Source organism: Trichechus manatus, unplaced genomic scaffold, assembly GCF_000243295.1.
Source record: "Trichechus manatus latirostris isolate Lorelei unplaced genomic scaffold, TriManLat1.0 scaffold00128, whole genome shotgun sequence".
NCBI lineage: Eukaryota > Metazoa > Chordata > Mammalia > Sirenia > Trichechidae > Trichechus > Trichechus manatus.
In genome coordinates, this window is record NW_004444064.1 from 250,290 (window position 1) to 258,374 (window position 8,085).

General features: G+C 43.3%; 1 pseudogene; it reads left to right on the forward strand.

Moving 5' to 3' along the window:
* Positions 1–260: 260 nt before the first annotated feature.
* On the forward strand, positions 261–1,343 carry LOC101357660 (olfactory receptor 2H2-like; annotated as a pseudogene).
* The last annotated feature ends 6,742 nt before the right edge of the window (positions 1,344–8,085 follow it).

An 8,085-nucleotide genomic window follows, 5' to 3' on the forward strand; every position in this document is an offset into this window, starting at 1 on the left:
TTGCCAAAATAGTGGCAAAGGTGTTTTGAACATTCACCTACCGCATTCTCACCTTCTGGGAGTTTGTTAGAGTGATCCAAGTCTGACGAAAAAATGAGTAAGTGAAAATATCCAAGAAGGGACTGATATGACAGAAATGCCAGCAGAAAGAGAAAACAATAAGCTATAATAGGAGATTTTACTAATATCAAAAATCAAAAATCACTTCTCTCTGCCTACTCCCTGAGGTGTTGCTCTTTCCAATCCCAGGAGAGTGCTGGATGAACATGGCCAATGACACCTCCCTAAATGGCTTCATTCTACTGGGCCTCTCAAATAACCCTAGGTTGGAAATGACACTCTTTGTGGCTGTATTCATCTTTTACATGGTCACCCTGGTGGCAACATCACAATCATACTCCTGTCACACTTAGATCTTCATCTCCACACCCCCATGTACTTCTTCCTCACCCAGCTCTCCTTCCTGGACCTTTACTTCACCACCAGTTGCATTCCCCAGATGCTAGTCAACCTCTGGGGCCCAGACAAGACCATAGCTACCTGGGATGTGCGCTCAACTTTACATCTTCATGGAATTGGGTACTGCTGAGTGTATTCTGCTAGTGGTCGTGTCCTTCGGCCCCTGGACTATGCAGTCATTATGCATCCAAACTTGTGTCAGAAGCTAGTGCTCCAGGTCTAGGGGTTTGGGATTTTTGGCAGCTTGGTATAGTCCCCAACAACAATGAACCTGCCCTTCTGTCATCACCACCAGGTGGATGACTTTGTGAAGTACCTGCACTTATCCGCCTTGTCTGCAGAGACGCATGCATCAAAGAACTCCAGATAGTGATCAAGATCATCTTAATGATGGTGTCGCTACTGCTTGTCCTTGTCTTCTGCAGCCACATTGCCCAGGCAGTGCTGGCCATCCAGTCCCAAGAGGGAAGGAACAAGGCCTTCTGCACCTGCTCTTCCCACCTGGTAGTTGTCTTCCTCTTATACTGCAATGTCACCACAGTCTACATCCTGCCCCGGAGCCAATTTTCCCGGAAAGGAGGGAAATTCCTGACTCTTTTCTATACTGTGGTGACCCCCACTCTCAACTCCCTCATCTACATCTTGTGAAACAAGGACTTGAAGGGGGCTTTTTTTTTTTTATTGTACTTTAGATGAAGTTTTACAGAACAAATAGATTCTCATTAAACAGTTAGTACACATATTGTTTTATGACAATGGTTAACAACCCCATGACATGTCAACAATGTCCCTTCTCAACCTTGGGTTCCCTATTACCAGCTTTCCTGGTGAAGGGGACTTTCAAGGGGCTATTTGGGAAAGACCGAATGGCCAGTGAGAACTGAGGGGCTCACACTCAAGGGTGAGTCAGCTTCTGTTCAGTTCAGTTTCTCACAGCATTAAACTTGTGGCACTTCATGCCTGGGTGACTCTCAATAACCAACACTAATTCAAAGGGTGAAAGAGTGTGTTTTTACAAACGTAGACCAATCAGAAGAACGATCTGATGTACCACGTGGAGTTGCTCTTAAACTTAAATATAGTTGTGACATTGTTTTAGTCAGGGTACAGTCAAGAAATTGAAACCAATCTAGTTATTTTGAAAGAAAGAATTTATTAAAAGGAATTGTTAGCTATCTATTGAAGCAGTAAAAAGGCAAAAAAAAAAAAAAAAACAAAACAAAAGCAGACCCCTAGAGCTGGAGGGTACAAGGAAAAGATTGGAATTGTTAAAATGTATGGCTCAGATGAGTGGCCCAGGGAACAGAAACTCTTCCACCTCCTGCTTCTGGGGAGCGAGCTGTGCCGATGTCATTGAGCGTATGAGATACTCTGGTTCTGCTCACCACACGCTGGAAGTTTTGATTCAACTGCTGGTACATCATAAACTGCCACTGATGTGGTGAAAATATACCGCTAGGGTCATATTAACAAGAACAGGAAGCAAACAGGGAAGAGCAAGCATATCTTCCCCATCTTGCCCACCAACCTGCACTCTTCCTTATCGCCCTCTGTGGGTGAAGAGTAATAAGGAACCAGCAAGTTACGCCGTGCACAGCCCTATTCCCTGTCTTACTCAGAACCTGATACAAGCGTGGGTTTGGAGCTGAGAGAACAGGATTGATACCTGGCACACACACATAAGTGGCACACCACATAACTCTTAACGCTACAAAAGGAATCTAAAATACAAAGCTCTAATTAAGATGAAGACAAAATTTGGCCAGTTTATTGATTCTGCTCAATATTCTTCTCTCTCTTCACCTTCTCCTGAGAATTAACACCACGTCTGAGCAGAATAATGACAAGAAGCAGATATATATGATAGTTCTTGTTCGTGAAATACCCTAAAAAAAATTCAAAACTAATACAAACTTAGGACTAATAATAATAAAAATAATAATAATTCACTTAGAAAATGTCCAAAGGATATGTACAAACACTTCACTAAAGAAGACAGGTAAATGCAAATTAAAATCACAATGAGATACCACTACATAAATAAAATAATAATAATAATAATGACAACACCAAAATGCTGGTAAGCATGCAGAGAAACTGCATTACTCGTACATTGCTGAATGTCAAATGAAACAGCCAAACAGCTTAGCAGCTTCTTAAAAAAGTAAATATTCAGCTATCATACAACCGAGATATTGTACTCTTGGCTATTTATCCCAGAGAAAAGAAAATGTACGTTCACACAAATACCCATACAGGAATGCTTACAGCACATTTATGTGTGAAGGACAAAAACTGGAAATAATAAAATTGTCCTTAAATAGATGAATGATTTAACAAACTTGGTACATCCACACCATGCAATACTTCTGAGCAACAACTTGGATGAATCTGAAAGACATTATGCTGAAGGAATAAGTGAATCTCAAAAAGTCACAAATTGTTTGATTCCATTTATAAAATAATTACATAACATTCTTGAAATCACTAAATTATGGAGACGGAGAAGAGAATAACTGTTATCAGTAACTAGGGACATTAGGGAGTGAGATTGGGTGTGACTAGAAAGGGTTACCAGGAGGGAAATCTTTGTGGAGACAGAGTAGTTCTGTACCTTGATTGTGGTCGTAGAACAGAATAGAGTAGTACAGAATGCACACACACGCATGCACATTGTACCAGTGTCAATATTCTGGTTTTGATATTGTACTTACATAAGATGTAACTAACGGCAAAAACTGGGTGAAGCATACATAGGACATTTCTGTAGCAAATAGTATTCTGATGCGGAGCAAAGACAAGGAAAGGGAAAAGAATAGGTCAGTAGACAAAAAAGGACAGACAGAGAGAGGAAAATAGAGCCGTGTGCCCTGGGAAAAGGCAGAAAACACATATTTAAGGTCCAGCGCAGTCAATCCCAAACTCCCTAGGGTCATCAGTGAGGTGAATGCCTAGTCCCTCTTGTTACCATACAAAAAATGCCTTTCACCTCCTTTTGCAGTTAACCCATCCCTCCTGTCCTCAACACCCCCCATGAATTGCACCTCTCTTTTCTGCTCTTGTCTATAGTGTTTTAACTGCTTCCATACCAAATTCCCTCTCTCGCAAGAGCCGATCTCAGCTTGTTATTCTCTCTCTCCCTGTAACTGACAATGTACGGAAGTGTCAGAAATGTGTTGCGTAACAATAGCAGTCAGTTCCCAAAATGAATGTTGCAGACTATCCTAGGAGTACATTTAAAGGTACTCAGCTGACACCTGTGTTCAAAAAAAATGTGCGTGCTTTTGATAATATGAACTGGAAATGATGACGCGGACACCTGACCTAGATCAGAAAGGAGTCACTCATTGTAGCCATCCCCAATGCCATCTCCCCTAATATCCTGGAAAAGGAAAGAGAGGGAAGGGATAGGTGTCTCTGGAATTCAGTGCAGAGCTCACATAATTGTAAGGAGTCCTGCCTGTTATAGGGTCATCTTTTCTCTGGGACGCTGGGACTCCCTAACAAAAGGGTGTCTGCTCTCTCTTATATAACATGAGTGCAGTCACCCCTTAGAAGAAGTTCCCAAGCTAGTGATCTTGGCTTACAAAGTGCACAGCCCAGACTGCTCACTGTGTCCAGAAGGGAGATAACCTATCATGATTTTATCAAAGTCTTAATGGGAAAAAAAAAATCTTAAATATAGAAACTTAGAGAAAAAGAAAATGGAAGTACAACAAGAAAATGAAAGCATGAATTGAGAGTCCCACAGCACAGTTAAGCAAAAGCTTCCTGGTGAGCAGAAATACTGCATTCACTCACACATCTCTCCTTTTCCAAGCCTTTGCGTACAAGCTTGAGTAATCTTGCTTGAGTAATATTGTACTCTTGTCTGCTATTTGAAAGAGGAGGAGGAAATACTTTCTACCAAGTGGTATTGGATCAAATGTTATAAAATCTGAAAAATCAAGAGTTTCCCTGTTTCCACCAGAAGATACAAACTAAAACCTTTATCACTGACTGAAGAACAGTGAGGTACCCCACTGACACAGGATAGAGTTTAGGAAAAACAGGAGGATGGAGAGGACGTAGCAGTGCTGTAGAAACCAAGCCGAGAATCCATTGAGGAGCTGGGGTTGTTTTTAACAAAGGTGTATCACTGGAGGGAGGAGAAACCATACCAGCAAGGGAGGCATGTCTGGGCATGGTGGCCGAGGTCTCCCTCGCCCAGTGAAGAATCTGGGGATAGAGAAGCCTGACACATTTTTGAGCAGAGGTATGATGTTGGGGTTTTAGGAGGGACCATGAATAGGAGTGGGCAGTGCCAGCAGTTAGGGAGCCGATACAGACAGTCATTCAGGTGAGAATAATAGCATCCAATTGTGAGGCTCTGGCAGGGTGAAAAGACAAGAACGAACTGGAATGAGAAACATTTAACGAGAATATATTCAGTGGCAAGCGTGAGGCACAGTCAAGTGACCAATGCTGTAGCCCTCGTGCAGCCCTGGTGGTGCAGTGGTTAAGAGCACAGCTGCTAACCAAAAGGTCGGCAGTTCGAATCCACCAGCCTCTCACTGGAAACCTTATGGGGCAGTTCTACTCTGTCCTATAGGGTCACTATGAGTCAGAATCGACTCGACGGCAATGGGTTTGTTCTTTTCGTTTTTTTGTAGCCCCCTTAGGGTCCCTGGATGGTGCAAATGGTTAACATGCTCAGTTGCTGACTGAAAGATTGGGGATTTGAGTCCACCCAGAGGTGCCTTGGAAGAAAGGCCTGGAGATATACTTCCAAAAAATTAGCCATTAAAAACCCTATGGAGTACAGTTCTACTCTCACACGTATACGGGTTCACTATGCGTCAGGGTCAACTCAATGGCAATTGGCTTGTGTCATGAATTGTGTCCCCCAAAAATTCACGTCATCTTGGGTAAGCCATGACTCCCAGTATTCTGTGGTTGTCCTCCTTTTTATGACTATAATTTTATGTTAAAGAGGGTTAGGGTGGAATTGTAACACCCTTACTAAGGTCACATCCCTGAGCCAATGTAAAGGGAGTTTCCCTGGGGTGTGGCCTGCACCAACGTTTATCTTACAAGAGATGAAATGAAAGGGAAGTAAGCAGAGAAGGGGGACCTCAAACCACCAAGAAAGCAGCGCCGGGAGCACAGCACGTCCTTTGGACCTGGGGTTCCTGTGTGGAGAAGCTCCTAGTTCAGGGGATGATTGAAGACAAGGACCTTCCTCCAGAGCCAACAGAGAAAGCCTTCCCCTGGAGCTGATGCCCTGAATTTAGATTTCTAGCCTACTAGGCTGTGAGAAAATTAGCTTGTCTTTGTTAAAGCCATCCACTTGTGGTATTTCTGTTATAGCAGCACTACATGACTAAGACAGCTTGGTTTTGGTCTCGGTCGTGTCCTCCTGGGAAAATTCTGGCTACAGGCATCATCTCATGCCCTGAGTCCACGGTCATCAGGCCCACACACAGATTCTTCCATGTTCTTTAAAGGTGCAATTGTGCAGGATCTTAGCAACACCAGGGTAACCCCAGCATAAAGTCTGTGATCCTCAAATCTAACCTCGTCAATGTCTGAGGAAAATTTCCCCTGAGACCACCATTCTCCTTTGGCTGATGAATTAGTGACATCTTTTAAAATGGACCAATTGGCCTTCTGAGAAGATGACAGCATGAACAAATACAACAAGAAAGCAGGGCTCAGCCTAGATGGACTCTGAATCAGGGAGCAGAGAGGGCAGTGGGGAACTGTGAATGGGCAAGAATCAAAGAGTCAATGAGTTGCATAAGTAGGAACATATTTCTCCCAAGTCCCTGTACCTCCCCCCAGCCATCTGGGCCACCAACTGCTGTGAAATGGGGAAGTAACCGCAGCTAAAGGGCCTGCTTCCCTAACCTCTGCAAAGAGACAGGAATCCAAGCTTCTGCTATAAAATCAGCAAAGCAGACCTCCCTGGGGATCCATTCAGAGCATGACAACACCTCCCCTACCTGGTAACTGTCTGCTGCCAGACTGCTGTAAATTGCTACGGAAGGCCCCCTGCAGTGGAGCCTGTTTTCACAGCCAGGACTCTGCCTGCCTGCAGGACTTTAAAGGTGCAATTGCACAGGATCTGAGCAACACCAGGGTAACCCCAGCATAAAATCTGTGATCCTCAAATCTAACCTCGAAAGTCTCCCTGTGCACCTCCTGAATGCCAGGTTAGATTTGAGGACTCAGGCACCCCAGGACTCAGGCCTCCTAAATCAACAGGACAGATCTCTCTGAGGTTCAGTTCGGATCTGTCTGCCCCACCCCCATTGACTTGGTGCTGATGATTACTGACTGAGGTTGTTGTGTGCTAGAAAGCAGGCTCCTTGAGGGGAGTCTGCACTCACAGCCCACATACTACCAGTGGAGTTCTGATAGCAACAAGGAAGACCTCCCTGGGAGTCTATTCAGAGCATGCCAGCCCTCCCCTACCGGGTAAGTGTGGGCTACCAGACTGCTGCAAATTGCTACAGAAGGCTCCTTGCAGTGGAGCCTGTTCCTCCTGATATGTAGGAAAGTCTCTCTGTGCGCCTCCTGAATACCAGGTCAGATATAAGCTGCACCCAAAAAACAAGGAAGAAGCATCGGGCAAAACTGGAAAGCAACACCCAGCCCCACCAGGGCTCCCTGTGTGTGGGCTTTCCAACTGAAAATGTAGTTGCAGAAACAGAACAGCGGAGGGAGTAATAACCAGAGAAAGAGGAATGAGCCCCCTAGTGGACAAATAGGTTAGTACATGACATCTAGCTAGGTGGGCGGATTGATCACTGCATGTCCTCTAGTGTGTTTAGGAGACATTGAAAGTTGATGTTACACCAGGGATGGATAATGAGCTATCACAGAGAGGGAGAGGGACAGGAAGCAGTAAGCAAAGATGGAAAGCTCTTCCCACCTAAGGGTATCTTACAGAAAGTAGCACAGGTAAAAACATCAAATACTGGGGAGAAACGAGAATGCTAGCACCCTCAAAACTTCCAACATCCCTCCAAAAAAATCACAAGACACACAAAGATAGGAGAAATAATGGCCCATCCAAATGAACTTGAAGAAGGGAGTAAAATCACATCTGTGGAAGCCCAAATAATAAAGAGAATGGAAAAAAATACAATGTTAAACATAACCAAAGAATGAAGGTAAAACGTTTACAAAGATCTAAAAGAAATACATTAAAAAATGAAGATTTTGAAACAGTAATAAACACTCTAAAAAGAAACCAAACAGAAATATTGCAACTGAAAGAGACAATAACTGAAATGAGAAACCCAGTGGAAGTATTTAACAACAGATTTAATCAGGCAAAAAAACAATCAGTGAATTAGAGGATAAGATAGTCAAAATTATAGATGCTGAAGAGCAACAAGAATGGAGACTCAAGACTGCTGAGTACAGTTTAATGGAATTATGGGACAACATCAAGAGATCTAATATACTCATCACAGAAATTCCAGAGGTAAGAAAGGGACAGAAAGAATATTTGAAGATACAATGACAGAAAATTTCCTGAATATGACAAAGGACATGTATCTAAAAATACAAAAAGCTCAAAGAACTCCAAACAAAGTGAACGCAAAGAGATCTACACCAAAACACATCATAATCAGG